Below are 18,207 nucleotides of genomic sequence, written 5' to 3' on the forward strand. Positions count from 1 at the left end.
TTGGAAAACCTAGAAACCAATTCTTCAAATTCTACAGTCACACCACCAGAAAAGAAACCGGAAGTATCTTCTTACCCTTATCCTCCTTTAGATGCTTTATGTGCCTAAAGCGCCTTTTCCTTCCAGGCTTGCAAGGCCAAAAGATCTGATGGTAGACAAGGACAAGGAGCTTCTGGAGATGTTCAGAAGGGTGGAGATCAATATTCCTCTCCTCGATGCAGTCAAACAGATTCCTAAATAAGTAAAATTCCTTAAAGAGCTTTGCATGAGGAAAAGACAACCAAAAGAAGAGATAATGGTGGTAAGTCAATTTGTGTCTGTGATCCTTCAGAAAAAATTGCCTGAAAAACAAAAGGATCCATGTATGTTTTCTTTCCCTTGTATTATAGGTAAAAAGAAAATTGATAGGGCCATGATAGATTTGGGTGTATCCATAAATGTTATGCCTTATTCAATTTATCAAGAATTAAAATTAAAAGACTTGACTAAAACTGGAGTTGTAATTCAATTAGCTGATAGGTCTTTTATTCACCCTTTAGAAGTCATTGAAGATGTCCTAGTTCAGGTTAATGAATTGCTTTTCCCTGTTTACTTTTATGTTCTTAAGATGGAATAACCCACATCTATCTCATCTGCATCAATCTTGCTTGGTCGACCTTTTATGAAGACGGCCAAGACAAAGATTGATGTGGATGAGGGCAGTATGTCTATTGAGTTCGATAGTGAGTTGGTTAAGTTTAATATTTTCGATGCTATGAAATCTTCCACCGTAGGACAGGTTCGATCTTTATGCCAGATTGATGTGTTTGACTCTCTTGAGTAGGAGGTTATATGGGATATCTATGACGATGATGAAGATGACTCAGGAGATTTAATTTCCCTTGGAGAGCTTGCCACCTTGTCTATGACAGAGCTGGTAGGTATGCCCTCTTATTCTGATGATGAATCTTCTGACAAGGTGCTTTTTTCTATTTTGCAGGTACCTGAGGTGGAGTTGAAGAAGCTTCCAGACCATCTAACATACGCCTATCTAGGGGAAGCTGAGACCTTACTTGTAATCATTTCAAAGAACCTAACAGATGAGCAAGAGAAACAGTTGGTAGACGTCTTGTAGAAATACAAGTTGGCCATTGGATGGACGTTGGCCAACATAAAAGGTATTAGTCTTGTTGTGTGCATGTATACAGTTTCTTTGAAATATAGAGCTAAGCCTTATCGATAGCCTCAACGGCGTTTGAATCTTGTCCCGAAAGAAGTTGTGATGAAAGACATCTTCAAACTCTTAGATGCAAGTATTATCTATCCTATTTCTGATAGTGAGTGGGTTAGTCCCATTCATGTAGTGCCTAAGAAAATAGGTATTACTGTGGTGAAAATTGATGAGGGTAATCTAATTCCTATTAGAGTTCAGAATGGGTGGAGAATGTGTATTGATTTTAGAAAACTAAATGCTGTAACTAGAAAGGACCACTTCCCCATTCCTTTCATTGACCAGATGCTTGAAAAGTTAGCTGGTAAGCCTTTCTTCTATTTTCTTATTGGTTTCTCGAGTTTCTATCAGATCCCGATTAACCAGAAGGACCAACAGAAGATGACCTTTACATGTCCCTATGGCACCTTCGCTTTCAGAAGAATGCCATTTAGACTATGTAATGCTCCTGACACCTTTCAGTGATGCATGATGAGCATATTTTCTGAATTTATTGAGAAATGCATGGAGGTATTTGTGGATTACTTTACTGGGTATGGAGATTATTTGCTGATTGCTTGTCTAATTTATCTAGGGTGCTAGAGAGATGCATTGATTCTAACCTGGTACTGAATTTTGAAAAGTGTCATTTCATGGCCTTATGTGGCATTGTATTCGGACATATTTGTATTTTAGCATGACATAGAGGTAGATCCTGCCAAGATTGATGTTATTGCTAAACTCCCCCACCCCACAAATGTGAGGGAGGTTCGTCCGTTTCTTGGTCATGCAGGTTTCTTGTTTTGTTCTATGTCCTAAAACCTCACAGCTTGTAAAGTTAAACATATTCTATTAACAATAAAGATGTTATTCGAAATTACTTCAATAAAGTTGTTATTATAAAGTCTAAATCCAACAAACTAAGATCCATGATTATTATATGAATACATGAATTTTATGTGGAGACATAAAAGTGGATCAGATCCAAGTAAATAGTCAAAATAATCTATAGTATACGAATAAAGTTGGCTACCTTAGTATGGTAACACTATTGGATGTGGTTCACTCTGTAGTTGTTACAAGTTGTTGTAAAGATGCTACAAACGAAGTGATAATGATTCACTCATGTATTGACATGAAGAGTGGGGGCATCCTATGCAATGAGTTTGTATAAGATCGGATCAAGAAATAAGTCACTCATACTTTATAACGTTGTTTACTATTGAAGACTGACTATTTCACTTAGATGACCTAGGTAACTCGATCTTAATCCAAAGATAACTATGAACTCCTGTTTATTCGGAATTATCCTTAGATTTGCATAGTTAAGGGTTGGCTCAACATCACCGACTCAATAAGCCTCCCATTTCAGGGGTAAGACCGAGTAGATAGTTGAGGACATAGGTTGCAATAAGAAATTCACACCTACCCAGTTAAGGGATAGAAGAAAGGTTGTTCTCTTAAGTACTGAATTTAAGCTTGAACAAGGGGCCTCACCCTCTCATTGGTCCGAGAGAGATCTGGTTTAGTGATTGGATCACAAACCAATTGTTCATTAGAGAATCAGTGAAACTTAAGAAGCAAGACGTAATATCGGGGGTAAAAGAGCATTTTGACCAAGTCGATATCATGAACAGCCTGTGAAGGGTCGACTTACTGATTATGGTTAAATCATGTGGACATAAATATATTTACAGTGAGAAGAGTGCAACTATCGAGCTATAGTGGTGTGACTTGATAGTTAACGAATATTGATTAATTTGGTCTAAAGAGTGTTAGCCAATTAATCTTAAATCATTGGAGCTCATGATCTGTAGGTCAATAAGATTCCTCTACTAGCTCGTAAAACATGAACACCTTGAATTAATAAATTGAGTGAATTTGGAATAATATCAATTTGAATTGTTCAAATTGAATTTCAATTTGATTGAATTAGGGTTTGAATTCGAATAAGTTCTAATTCAAATTAGGGTTGTATTATTATATTTGATATAATTAACGTTAAATTTATTAAAATTAAATGAAATTGAAGAGTTTATAATGTTTAAGTATTGATTCAAATATTAATTACATGAATAGGATACATGTTTAAAATTAAATGAGTAATTAATTTAATATTTGATATTAAATTATTTAATTAATCAAAAATTAAATTAATTTCCAATTTCAATTCACTTTGAGAAATTATTTTTTTGAAATTTTGAATTGGATTAATTTTGAATTAATCAAATTGGTTTTAATTAATTTGGAATTGATTAAAAAATGGAAATTAATTTTTTGAAAATATGAAAAATTGAATTTTAATTTTTCAAAGTGGAAACACCCCACTTCTTTGAAGTAGGAGGTGCTTCTACATTAAACACACACAATTCCCACTTGGAATAGCAACTTGGAGTTGGCATGAAGATGTTTGTTCAGTGCTTGCATGATAGAGGTGGATAAAACTCCTCCAATTTACTAAGATCTGAGAGCCTGAAGGCTGTTGAAAAAGTTTCTGCATGTTCTTCTTCTTCCTTTAAAAAACCCAAAAGTAAACCTTCACAAATTCATTGAAATTCGAGTTCCACCATTCAAATTCAAGGTTGAGAATAGTAGAGAAGATCTCTTGGTGATTCATTGAGGAATTGGAGCTGGAATTACTTGAAGAAGCATATTAGAATTGGAAGAATGCATCAAAGGTATGTTTATTTAAAACTCTCTTAATGTTTTTCTGTAAAAGCATGCTTTAGAATTCAAATTAAATGCAATTAGAGTGCTTATTGATTCTGTTTGATTTTGTTGCTTGCTAGTGTATCCTATCATTTCTATCGTAGGTTTATCAAATACTTTAGTAAGACTGCTCAGTCGATGACATCTCTTCTTCAAAAGAATGTGGCCTTTCATTTTAACGATGATTACAGGAAAAGTTTTGATGTGCTAAAAAATGCCCTATCGTGTACTCCGGTCATTCAGGCTCCTCGTTGGGATCTTCCCTTTGATCGGATCACGTGATCTACTATGCTTTAAAGCATAGTAGATCACGTGATGTTTCTTATCAATCTTTGAAGCATAACAGTTTTGGGTAGAAGATTGATAAGAAACATCACACGATCTACTATGCTTTAAAGACCCTCAACCCAGCTCAATGTAGCTACACCATGACAGAAAAGGAGTTTTTAGCTGTTATTTTTGCTTTTGAGAAATTTTGCTCTTATATTATTGGATCTGATGTAGTTGTTTTTTCTGATCATGCAGCTTTGTGCTATTTGATGCCCAAGAAGGATTATAGGCCCAGATTGCTGAGGTGGGTTCTTCTCCTCTAAGAATTTGACCGGAAACTTCAAGATAGGAAGGGATGTGAGAATTTTTTCTTCGACCACTTGAGTAGGATTGCAGCTGATGGAGGTTGTCTCAGTTACGATGGAGACTTCCATCACCACGCACTGATGCAGGCAGACGGTATTTCCATGACTACTTGGTACGCTGACATTGTGAATTACTTGACCACTGGTGAGTTCCCTTATGGAATGAATAGGCATAGACAAGACAAAATAAAAAGTGAATCAAAGTATTGTGTTTGATAGAACCTAATTCTTTGGAAATTTTGTGCTAATCAGGTAGTTAGGAGGTGTGTCCCTAGTGACGAGTTCTTTTCTGTTTTAGAATTCTAGTATAAGCATGCATGTGGTGGACACTTTAGTCCCAAGAGAACTACTAAAAAAGTTTTAGATTCAGGTTATATTGGGACACTTTATTTAGAGATACATACTTTGATTGTAAGACTTGCGAACATTGTCAAAAGTCAGGAGGTTTGTCCCATAAGAACGAAATGCCACAAGTCCTTATTCTTTTTTGTGAGGTATTTTATGTATGGGGGCTTGACTTTATGGGAAATTTTCCTTCTTCTTGTGGATTCAAATACATTTTATTAGCAATTGACTATGTTTTCAAATGGGTGGAAGCAAAGGTCAGTATTACTGATGATGTTAAAGTGGTTGCAGGTTTCTTGAAGACTAACATTTAGTGCAGGTTTGGCATCTCTAAGGCAATCATCACTGAACAAGAATCACATTTTTTCAATCAAGTCATTGCTTCCTTGTTGAAAAAGTACGGTGTACAACATTGTATTGCCACCCCATTCCATCCTTAAACTAATGGGTAGGCAGAGGTGTCCAACAAGGAAGTGAAGACTATTTTGGAAAAGGTGGTCAGCTCAGGAAGGAAGAATTGGAGCCTTCGACTTGACAATGCTGTATGAGCTTACAGAACGACCTTCAAGACTCCTATTGGGATATCTCCCTATAGGATGGGCTATGGAAAAGCTTGTCATCTTCCAGTTGAGATCCAACATAAGACATATTCGACAGTCAAGAAGTGCAACTGGGATTTAGAGGCAACTGGAGTAGGGTTAGCAAAAAAACCTGCGGGGCCCCGACCCGTTTGGGTTGGGGATTCCTCGATTTGACCGGGGGTGGTGTCAAACCGGAGAAAATTTTTGGAGCCTCGACTAGGGACGGGGACAGTATCCCCACCCCGACCTCGATCCCGATTAATGCCCGACCTCAGTTTGATATATTTATATTTTTATAAATATATATTTATAATATATAAAATAATTGATTTATATATCTGTTTATAATATATAGTGTTGGAGTCCAATATTAAATATCAAAATTTCAAACTCTAACTCTAAGCCTAAGAAACCAAGTCCAAACCTAACTAAAAAAGGCCCTAAAAACTTCACCTTCAGCCTTCTCCAGCCTCCAGGTGCGTGCATTCAGATTGAAGTTCATTTTGTTGGGCTAAAAACTTCACCTTTTGTGCAGTGACAACCCTAAAAACTTCACATTTTGTTGGTCTGCCCGTGCCCTAGCCCCTACCTGCCGTTCTGATTCCTAAAGAGTGAAGAGTGAAGAGTGAAGCGTGGTGTGAAGACCCGTGGTGCATGCGTTCGAGTTCGAGCCGCTGACGTTCGTTCGAGTTTCGCTTCAGCCTGTCCATTAGAGTTTCAGCTTGCCCTCCGTTCGAGTTCAGCCTTCCATCCGTTCGAGTTCGAGCCACTGTCGTCCGACTTCCGAGAGGCGAGACCTAGAAAGGTAATACATGGATATATTTTGATTGTTTCGTTCTGATTATTTTGTTTTGTTTTTCATTTGATATTTTTTCATTGTAATAGTGTTTTGGTGTTTTCAAATGATCTGTTTCGACTAGTTCATATATAAATTTAAAATCAATTTGCTGTTTTGTTAAGTTGCATATATCAATTTAAAATCAAGCATGAGTTACATGGCTAGTTCATAAACTAATGTTTTAGTTGGTTTCAATAGATTTATGTAAAATATGTTATTTGATTCCATCTTGGTTGACTGGTATCTAGTATTCATGTGTTGAAGTAAGGTATTGATTCCAAAGCTTTAGATGATTGAAAATTGCAAGTTATTTGAGGTCGGTACATTCGTCAATGCAACAGTTTCTTGACTTGAGGGTGTGAGTGTACAACATTTTTCTAGTTGCTCTTGTTTTTGTTAACGCCTTCAGTATTGTTTTTGTGATTATAATAAGAGTAGCAAAAGTAGTATGTTGGCTTCTTAAAATTGTTTAGAATCACAAACCTGTAATTGACATTGTAGTTCCTTGAAATTACCCTTCCATCTTGCAAATGTGATATATTATGTGTGTGCAGCGAGAAGTTATATTAACGACAAAAGTCAACATAAATTCGTTATCAAGAATCGAATGGCTCGACATATATTAAATGCTTTGATTTTTTTTAATGCTTGTGAGGTTTGAATATGTTTGGATATGTTTGAACTTTGAGTCTTTTTGAATACTTTTGGGATTTGAATTTTAATTCTATGACATTTCATAATTCTAAGACATTGTTTGAATGCTTTGAATTCTGGGGTTAAATGCTTTGAATATGTTTGAATGCTTTGAAAAATAAGTCCAAATCTAAAAAGGGTTTTTTAAATTAAATCTTTGGTAGGTTGAAAACAATGTCTTTATCATCTTCTACAAATAAAGATTCTTGAAGTCCAATTCTAAGTCCAATCCCAGATTCAACCCCAAATTTAACGTCATGCTCCTCGAATGATAATAATTTGAATGTTGATAATTGTGTTATTATTGGTGAGGATATTAAGAAGAGGTTTTTAAAGAGGAGATTGACATCGATTGTTTGGAACCGTTTTAAGAAACAAAAAATAAATGGAGAAGACAAGATAATTTGTAATTATTCCAAACAAAAAATTAGGGGGTGAAAGTAAAAATGGAACCAAACTTTTGCATGACCATATTAAGATATGCCCTTATAAAGGATAAAAGGGCATACGACAATCCTTATTGAATCCTAACAGAGAGAAGAATAATACATTGGGTTTATATAACTTTGATCAGGAAGCTGCAAAAAAAAAAAAAAAAAAAAAAAAAAAATTAGCTAGGATGATAATAGAAACATGAATATCCTCTCTCAATAGTTGAGCATGAAGGTTTTAAGGAATTTTGTATTGTCATCCAACCATTATTTAAGATGGTGTCAAGAAACACAATAAAGAAGTAGGTTTTGAAAATTTACGAGACTGAAAAGTTGAAAAGCATGACATTGTTGAATGAGATCAAAGGAAAAATTTCCCTTACAATAAACATGTGGACTTCCAACCACCAAACAAAAGGTTATATGGCTGTCACTACACATTTTGTTGATGATAGTTGGGTTTTGCAAAAAAAAAATAGCCAGGTTTATATATGTCTCTTCTCCACAAACTTTTGAGATGCTTCATGAAAAAATAATGGAATGTCTGTTAGGCTAGAATATTGATAAAAAAATGTCAGTTGTAATTGTAGATAATTGTAGTACAAATGACTCCATGGTTAATATGTTTGTTGATAGTTTGTATGGAAACTTAATATTAGATGGGAGTTTATTTCATATGCGGTGTTGAGTCTTGATTGTTGTACTAGGTGAATTTCTACATATTTTATGTTAGCCACTGCATTGAAGTACAAGGATGTTTTTTATCCATTAAAACAATGGGAACCAAAGTACAAGTGTTTGCCTTTGGATTAATATTGGTATTAGTAAAAGAGATATATGAGAAACTGAAAATCTTTCATCACGTGATTGAAATATTTTCTGGATTAAAATATCCTATTGCTAATGTTTTTTCCCCAAAAATTTGTAAATTGAAATTGGCTATTTCTGAGTGGATGAATACTTGCATTCAAGAGATAAGAGACATGGCTTCAAATATACTTTCAAAATTTGATAAATATTGGAAGAAAATTCCTGGGGTAATGGCCATAGCTGTAGTTTTAGATCCACGATACAAATTGAAGTTGATTGAGTTTTACTTCCCCAGAATTTATGGAAATACTTTTTTCTTGAGGTGGAAATGATTACAAAAATTTGTTCAGATTTGGAAACAGAATATCAGTTGAAGCATGAAGGTGAAGGTGATGATTATTGTCCTAAAAATTTAGATGGAACATCACAAAGTATAGAATTTGATGATTTTAATTATTATGACTTGTTTGTATCAAATTCCAATAATATGGATCAGAAGCAACAGTTTGATGCATATTTGGTTGAACCTGTCTTATCTCGATCATTTGATTTTGATATTTTGAGTTGGTGGAAATTGAACGGGTCAAGTATCCCATTTTACAAGAAATTGCAAGAGACATATTAGCCATCTCATTATCTAGTGTTGCATCAGAGTTTGCTTTTAGTACATGTGGTAGGATTATAAGCCCACATTGTAACAAACTTCATTCGAACATGATAGAGGCTTTGATGTGCGCTCAAAATTGGATTGCAACTGAAGTTTTGATAGGTATGTTAGTTTGTTTATTTTGTTTTACCACTTTTTAGCATTTAATATATTAATAAATATTTTCTTTTATTATAAATATGTGACAATATAAGGTGCTAGTATGGGAAAAGAAATGGTTAAACTTTAGCAACAATTTTAGAAGATGCAGACGATTCTGATGAAGATGGAGTGGTGATTAAGGTATGCTCAAGGATTAACATTATTTTTTTATGATACTTTTTAAAGCTTGTTGTCTAGTTTTTTCTTTTGTTGTGACATTATTTGTCAATTACTTTTTAAATGTAGGAATAATACTCATAACTAAGGATGGGATGATGCCAAGAAAGGAGAAAGATTTGAATGTGAAGTCATCGGTGAAGAGAGAAAGACGGGCAATTTATATATTTTAAATGTATAAGACATTTGCTTTTAATTGACTTTCTTATCCAAATGTTATTTAATTTTAAGTTGTAAACTTATTTAATGGATTTGTAAGCTTTTAAATTGTGTTTATTTCATAGATTCGTCTATTATATTTTATTTATTTTTCGTGGACTAGTCGAGTTTTAAATAAAATCACTTGAATTAAAAAAATGGGGAATCCGATAAACTTATTTAATGGATTTGTGAGCTTCTAAATTGTGTTTATTTCATAGATTAGTTATTAAATTTTGTTTATTTTTTGTGGACTAGTAAAATTTTAAATAAAATCACTTATTAAAAAAATGGGGAATCCCCGCGCGAAAATGGGGAATGGGGACTTGCAGGGATCCCGTTTCCCCGACGGGGAATCCCCACTTCGCCCCAATCCCATTGCCAACCCTAAGCTAGAGAGGCCAAACTTTTAAAGCTTCAGAAGTTGGAAGAGCTCAGGTTAAATGTTTTGACAATTCTTTGATTTATAAGAAAAGGGCGAAAGATTTTCATGACAAAATAATTACACCCAAGGAGTTTCAGGTAGGGTAAAAGGTTCTTTTATACAACTTTCAGTTGAAGTTTATGTCTGGTAAAATCCGATCCAAGTGGCTTGGTCCACTTAGTGTTTCTCACATTTATCCTTATGGTGCAGAGACACTATTAATCTTGAGGCATGAAAAGTTCTAAAAGTAAATGGGCACAGGTTGAAGGTCTTCCATGATGATGAGTCTTTGGATTGCTTTGACATCGCTTACTGGTTGGACTCATCGGTCTACATATGAAAATGAGTCATCATGGTTGAATAATCGACCATAAATATTTGTGCTTCTTGGAGGCAATCAGGCTTTAAATTTACTTGTTTTCTTAGTTTAGATTTCAATTCAGTAATTTTTATTTTTGTTGAGCCTAATTCTTTCTATCATTCTTGTTTTGCTTGGATTTTTTGTGGAAAGGAGTTGATTCGAGTGTCCAACATCCTTCCTTCACTCCATTGACCAGGGAAGTATTCTGATCCCTCGTTCTTTATTTTAATAACATTGGAGACAATGTGTGTTTTAAAAGTTGGGAGTGCGGTGTTTGGATTTTTTAGGCGATTTTTCATTGTTTGAATTATTTTGGGTCCTTGAGTGTTGTGCTTGGACAATGTTTGCTTGATTGTAGTTTGTCTTGTTGTTCCTTGCAACGACTAGTCCATGACGCACTCGTATGATTTGTTTTTGCATTAGAATAGGTTGGATGAAAGGATTCATAATTTTCATGATGTTTTCGAAAATTCTGCTTAATTTTTTTAATTACATCTCCAAGCCCTTTGCATATCTATCTTGACCCTGTATGCCTCCTTAGAATTGAATTATGAGACTATAAGTTTGTTGTCACTCTGATAGGCCTGGGTGATAGATATTAGTCCTTCCACGGTTCAATTTAGTAATGCATGCTTTAAGATGTAGTCAGTTGATATCATTGTCTCCTAGTAAAAAAAATAAAAAATAAAAAATTATATATGCATGTATAGGGGTTCACTCCTCTAGCTAAAATATCCTAGAGGAATGAGTAAGCTTAGGCACATTTGAAGGGAAATGGGCTCGTAGTTGATGACTCGCATGATACCCGTGCAGGCAAGCCAAAACGGAAGTTGGTTTCCTAGATTAAGTTTCCCTTTTGTTTGAAAAAAAGAAGAGAAAAAGAAACGAAAAGGAAAATTATGCAGTAAGGGCGATGGATGATTAAATTTTGACCGATCCATTGTGATATCATTACCACATTGAATTTAGGAAAACTAATTTTGGAACCTTCGAGCCAGTGTAGGGGGAAAACAAGGCCATTCCGGGCAACTTTAAGCTTAAACATGCATAACAAATCTTAAAATGAATTTTCAAATCATTCATGAAATGATGGAATGCTTTTTTATTACCTAATCGATTGTGAATTTGATTTTAGTTGACTGTTGAGGCTTGAGTAAGGAACATTCTAGTTTGACAAAATGATTACTTTTGCCTTATTGCTTGTTTTAACTTGCTCGAGGTCAATCAAGAATTAAGTTGGGGGTGTTTGATAACACCAGAAATGTGCTATCTTCTTCTACTTAACTCGGGGTTGTTTAGCTATTTAATTTGGTTAAATTGATTATTTTGTAGGACTCAAGTGTACAAGCAGTCGAATTAAGTGTTCGAGACAAAAAGGCGTTAAAATTATGAAGTTAGGAGCCAAATTGAACAAATGAAGAAGGAATGAAGAATTCTGCCATGTCAAGCATCGCAATGCTCTTCATATGCTTAAGTCCAACGCTAGTTCGACGCTGGAAGACAGAATGCTCAGATACAGGGTAGCGTTGCAATGCTCTGGAGATGTCACAATGCCACCGTCGCACCGCTCGCTCAACATTACACTTCAATGCTCTTGGACAAAATAGGTAGCGTTGCTACGCTCTTCCAGAGCATTGCGATGCTACATAATTTGACGGACTATCAACCTCAACGCGCACGCAGCCAAGCATCAAAGCAGTGCTGTGATGCTTAGCACAATTGCGACGTAGTGTTGCAATGTTCTCCCTAGCATTGTGACGCTGCGAAAAGTTTGTAAAAGGATTGTTAAGGGTTCAGCTGATGGCATCACGATTTTTACACTCGATTTTGAGCACTGCCATCCTGTTCTAGCTTAGTTTTAGCCTTCTTTTTCACCTGAATTTTGTAATAATTCCTTCCTCTTTGAATATTGTATCGATTTTGAAGATGTTTCGTGGCTAAAGAGTAAGAACTTATCTTGGGTTTTGTAGTTTAATTTCATTCCAATTCGATTCTTGAGACTTTGTTATGTAATTCTGTGAGTTTAATATGAATTTATGAGAATTTATTTTTGTGCTTATTCTTTAATTGTCTTGCATGAGATAATTTGACAAATTAGCTATGCATGTCTAATTGCTTGCCTTGATTGACCCTAATTTGTAATCGTTAGGTAGTCGTCACTTAGAAGTAAGGATTAAGTAAGTTTGTTGGGTTAAATTGGGATTTCATTTAGCAAGCATTTATTTTCTAACTTAGATAATTCTCACTCAATTAATTGGAAGATGATGGAAATCAATTATTTGTCTTAGCTTTGCCTTGAATCTTAATGTCTGTTGATTGATTGATTAGTTGAGGATTCTTGCTTTTCCTTTAATTAACTTGATTTTATAGACTATCGATTAGGATTCTAATTGAGTAGGTTAAGTTGCAATTCGAATTTCTCATGCATCTTTTGAATAGTTTGTGATAGAATTGAAAAGGAATGAATTAAACTAGAATTACCCAAGCTAAGTATTTTGTTCAATTGATAAAATTTCGCATTCTTTCACATCGTGCACTTTTCGTTTTCTTGCAATTTTTATTCACAATTTTCATAAAACCCCTACCTTTGTTACATACTACAAGTAATAATTTTTTAAGAATCCAAATCGGCTTTCTGCAGTTCGACCCCAAACTTGTCACTTGTACTACTAATTAGTATAAGTAGTTACTTTGGTGCATATAAATATTATTTGTGTAGCACGAGTTCACAGACGATGGTGAATCCAGCAGCCTACCAATAGGTCCAGGTTTGAAATGAAATGTGTCATGCTACAAATGTATCAGACCACATGACGGTTTGGCGGTGCCTGCATCGAAGACCTTCATGCTGATAGCACCTAAAATATGTTATTTTCCTCTTCTTAATTCTAGGTCGTTACTATGTTTAATGTGTTTATTTAGTGATTTTGTAGGTATCGAACATTTTTTAGGTGGAATCTATCGTTACGAGCTGTTCAGGGTTAATTTTGAGCAATTTGAGCTAATTTGAGTAGCTGGGCTTCAAAAGGACGTGAAAGGACGAAAATACCCTTGGATGTAGTGTTGTAAAGCTCAACCAAGCGTTGTACAATGCTACAAGGCAGTAGCCTCCACAATGCTAGAAAACAGGGCAGCGATGCAATGCTCCGATTTTTTATGGAGGCAATACAGCGCACGCGCAAGCAAGCATTGCGATAGCATCGTAACGCTACGCCCCAATGTTGCGATAAGCTGGAGACAAGCATTATCATTGCAATGCTGCAGCACCGAGTTTATATTCTTTTCTTCATTTTAAGGCAAGAGAATCAACCCTCAATCAATTCCTAAGCCGATTTCTTCATCTTCTTACCTCTCCCACTTGTAATTTTCTTTAATTTCTTCCTTTCTCTCATGTAATTAGTGGAGATGAAGCCCATGTTTGTCTTCTTCATCCTATGGGAAGGTAAGTTCTAGGTTTTCTCCAGTTTAGGCGATTTTGGATTGAACTCTTTGTAATTTTGGGAGGTTTATTTGAATACAATTTTATATATCTTGATTATGAGTTTTCTTTCTGATTGAATCGCTTTGTAGTCATATTATCTCTTGATTGTCTGAAAAACAACTTGGGATTCTATGATTGAATGCTTGTAAGATTGGCTTGTAATATGTGAGATATTGGTTTCTAAGAAGTGAAAGGTTAGATAGGCTTACGATTTGTTGTCTATAACGAATAGTATTGTTTCTATTGACCTAGGGAAACTATATTGAATGTTTTCCTAGACGATGGAAACTAAATATTCATCCTAGTGTAAGCTCTAGAGCATATTGTGGTTAGGTAAATGTGTTTAGTATGGATTCGTCTAGCATGTTTAGCTAATTAGGTATTTAGGACTATTGGTTGGATGTCCAATCAATTGAGCTAGGCATAATTAAGAACCACAAGATTGCATTTGAATAATTCGATGAACAAGATTATATTGAGTCATTCCGATATTCATCCTCTAAATTGGAACATCTCGGTTGGTTGCATTTCTATCTTTTATTTTCTTGCACTTTATTTATTTTACGCATTTCAATTTCCAATCCACATCAAATCCCCTCCCCCAGCTCATTTTACCACTTTAGCTAAAAATGAGCTTCAATGAACTAATCTTCTGTGCTTCCCTATGGTTCAACCCCGAATTTGCCGCTTGTACTACCAGTTAGTATAAGTAGTTCGTTTGATGATTTATAAGTATTATTCGTCTGGAAAGGGTTTATGGGCAACGATAAACCTTGATACTCAGCAACTGTTGTCAGGGAAGCCAATTAGTTCTTCTTAGTTAGCTTTTAGTTAAAGTTTCTTTTTCTTTGATTTGTTTCCTTTTTTGTGTCAGTTAAGCATAACAGGATTTCAAAATCAATCTTGGACGCCCAGAAGCCGAGTTGCAGGTCTTGACGACGAGGTAAGTGGCCTTGACCGCCACATTGCCAAGTTGATTGCCTTGGTTGGTCACATGACGGAGTAGAGTTCACAGCAAGCGGAGGCAGTAGGCCCGAGTTTGCAGTGGATCCCAGAACCATGTGGATTCATCGAGGAAGGGTATTATGGTCATTTGGACTACGAGTCTCATCATCCTAGATAGGAGGAGTCTATTGACCATGGACACTCAGGATGGCAGTAGAGTTTGGATGACTGAGATTTAACAGCACCACACCAGTCAATTCATGCTCAATCTTTAGGGTCAGGTAAGTCTTTAGAGGTTTTGGTTATGGAGCTTGTCGACAATACTTTTGAGCTTCAGCAGGACAATCTCCGTAGGCAGTGTTAGACCTCCTCCCTAGTCTTATCACCCAGACTGGAAGACGATGTGAAGATAACCAATACCACCCTTTTGTGGCATCACTATCCGACCCCGTCAGCTTGATAACTAGGTTGCTATAACTAAATAAAAATATGAATAACTAGACATGTTGTTTTATATGTTTTTAATTAATGACTTCCAATTAACATGATCCAAGTCCTTCCTTGTGTGATAAAATTAATTCAGACCTCTGGTGGTCCTCCCAACCGATCTGCTTTCGCAACTTAGGGAGGGGAAAGAAATCAAAACATAGAAAATGTGAGCTATAAGCCCAATGAGTGGTGCCTTTAACTTTAGAAATTCTTTATAGGGAAATACAATTCCAGAACAAGTACAAATCACAAATAATAAATGTAACCTCCCCAGCCTACCAGCTGGATATTCCTAGCATGATCATGTAATCCTAACCCTTGGGTGTTTTCTGCCCTATAACATGCAATGACCGATGTGGAAACAATCTTAGTACCCTATAACCCGTCGAATGTGCACTTGTCGACATTTCTTGCTAGACATGTTTGGTTACACTGACAATCCCAGCCAGATACCCTGGCAATCCCAGCGAAGCAACCACAAAGCATGCTAACAATATACTGGGTAAAAGTCCAGTTCCCAATACAACTACTCATGCATTATACAAATACAACAACAACAAATCCAGACGAAATATCTTTCCTAATCATGCCAACATTTTACATATATCCTATATATATATATATATCATTCATATATATATATATATATAAATCAATTATACAAACAATAGAGTTACCATTCACAGTTTCTCCTGTAAGAATTCTTTTAGGCCGCTCCTTGTCTAGCTCCTTGGATTCCTCCTTTTCCACGAATTTCAAATTAATTCATTATTTCTTCAATAATCTTAACTTATTCACAAATAACCTTAAAAATAATAATAACCAGCTTACCCAATTAAAACAACACAAAGATAGGTTGAGTTATTCCAAAATAGCTTCTTATTGGTTATTTTGACACTTTGAGAGGCGTTGGGTGGCAGGGGGATGCATCGGAGCACGCAGATGGGCAGAGGGATGCATTGAGTGGTCGTTCCTGCATAGACAGCAGTGGGTGCCTAGGTGCGCGTCTAGCTGACTGCGTGGGCGATGCGGCCTGCATCCACCTGGTGAGGCATCCTGCAGAGCATGCTCACTGGGTTGGCGGAAACGCTTGACAAGGCTGCTGGCGAAAACCTATGCGCGCCACTGGACCACTTTACCTCTAATGCAGATTTCCTCCTCCTCAGCACTTCAAACGTAGTAGCAACCCGATATCCCTCACTATACTTCTCTCCAAATATTTTCACTCTGATTTCACCCAAATGGCCTGAGTGAGTTGTGAGAGTTCTTCATCCCAAGCCCCCCTATTTATAGGCGTCCAAAATATCCCTCAACCCGACACCTCCTGCTTGGCTGCATGGCCAGTCGTCTTCTCCTCTTGTTGCCAATGCAACCCCTTGCCACGACGACACTGAAGTGTCTTGCTTTCCCTTAGCCAATGCACAAGTCTCTCCTTGCACGCATCCTCAGCCATCCACTTCATTTGCATGAGATCTAAGATTTCCTCAGCTTGCCACATGTCCAGACGAGTGGGTCTGTCCGATTGTCCTCTAAGCTCTACCTCATTAATGCATCACCCTTTAACTTGGTCGCATGCTTGCTTAGTCGTAGGCTTTAACCTTATCAGCCCATAGGTCTCTTATCAACGCACCATCTACATCGTACTAACTCTTAAGATATCGCCAGTCCTTTCTTGGCAGCATATCTTTCTTCTCTTGCCTGGCTTACTCTTGGCATACGAGCTCTACTAGGCCTATGACTCTCGAAATCCTCCAACACATAGCGCTTGCTCCAACCTCGTCCTATGCGCCCATATGCCCTAAGATATCATTGGTGCATAGTGTATTACCAACGCATACCAACTCTTAGGTCAAACTAAGTCTCACCATCTACATCGTACTAACTCTTAAGATATCGCCCCCCGCCTGTGCCTAACGCATCGTCTAGTGTCGATGCTTATCATCTGAAGTGTCCAAGCTCATCGTTTAGCGCTATCGTCTAGTGCTATCATTTAGCGCTGTATGCATCTATTCGATCGTTCGCGCGCATGACTCCAATAAACAACGCCTTGCACATACTAGTCAACACACATGCCCAGCCTCAACACCATACGCCTTGTGCTCACTATCTTGCCCTTTCGCTCTTTCTCCCACATCATCTCATCATCCCCACACATGGGCAATCTTTGGCAGCATCTCTTGCCAATGCTTTGGCCAACATGAGTCCACACCTCGTAAGCTTAACACATAACCTTTACAACAAAGTTTTATTAAAGTCTCATGCGTTGACGTTTCCTAATACCAAACACATGGTTTCTTTTTTGACTTCATGCTTAGCCAAGCACTTACTAGTTAAAGCTTATCTCAAAGCTATTCGAAGAAAATCTATTCAATATTTAGAATTTTCCTTTTTCTCAATCGTAAGATTTAACTGATACTTAGTTAATTTCCTTAATGTCATGCTTAAGTAGGAAGAATTGAGATTCGGGTTTCACATTTACCGTCTCCTTAAAGAAAATTTCGTCTTCAAAATTTAATGAACATCCATAACACAACCTATATATCGGCTTTATTTATATATCGGCTTTATTTGATTTTCACAGTTTTAATTACAGAGAGTTGTCTTATGCGCTAGTCTTCTACAACTTTACCCTTGTTTCTTCTGACGTCAGGCATGTCGTCATTTTGATTTAGGCCATATAGTTGTCCCAGGGTTTGTTTCCCTTCCTCATATTTTCTACCTCCACTACCACGTCCTTTGCCGGATTTCAAAGGTCCTGCTCCTTGGTTGACGGTTTGTGATATGCCTCCACCCGCATGACCCATCCCTTGGGGACCTTCTCTTTTAAAATGTCCCGGTTCTCTGCATTTGTAGCAACTACGTACTTGAGCTAGTTTCGGGCACCTCCCCCAATGGTGTTTATTACATACTGAACACCTGGGTCTTTGCTTTGTACTTGCTACAGATTCCTTCGTTTGACTTGCTCCTCCCAAGCCTGGTCTAGCTCTCGCGGCTCCCTTTCGCTTAAACAAATATTTATTCTCAACACCCGGAGTAAAATTTCTACTCCATTCCTTATTCCTTTTATTCCTCAATGGGCTACCTTTAAGTCCT

The 18,207-nt window shown here is 36.6% G+C and overlaps 1 pseudogene; it reads left to right on the forward strand.

Annotated features, from left to right (window-relative positions):
* The first annotated feature begins 91 nt into the window (after positions 1-91).
* On the forward strand, positions 92-16,208 carry LOC150032554 (uncharacterized; annotated as a pseudogene).
* The last annotated feature ends 1,999 nt before the right edge of the window (positions 16,209-18,207 follow it).

This window comes from Benincasa hispida, chromosome 11, assembly GCF_027475165.1.
Source record: "Benincasa hispida cultivar pf3 chromosome 11, pf3_genome.v1.1, whole genome shotgun sequence".
NCBI lineage: Eukaryota > Viridiplantae > Streptophyta > Magnoliopsida > Cucurbitales > Cucurbitaceae > Benincasa > Benincasa hispida.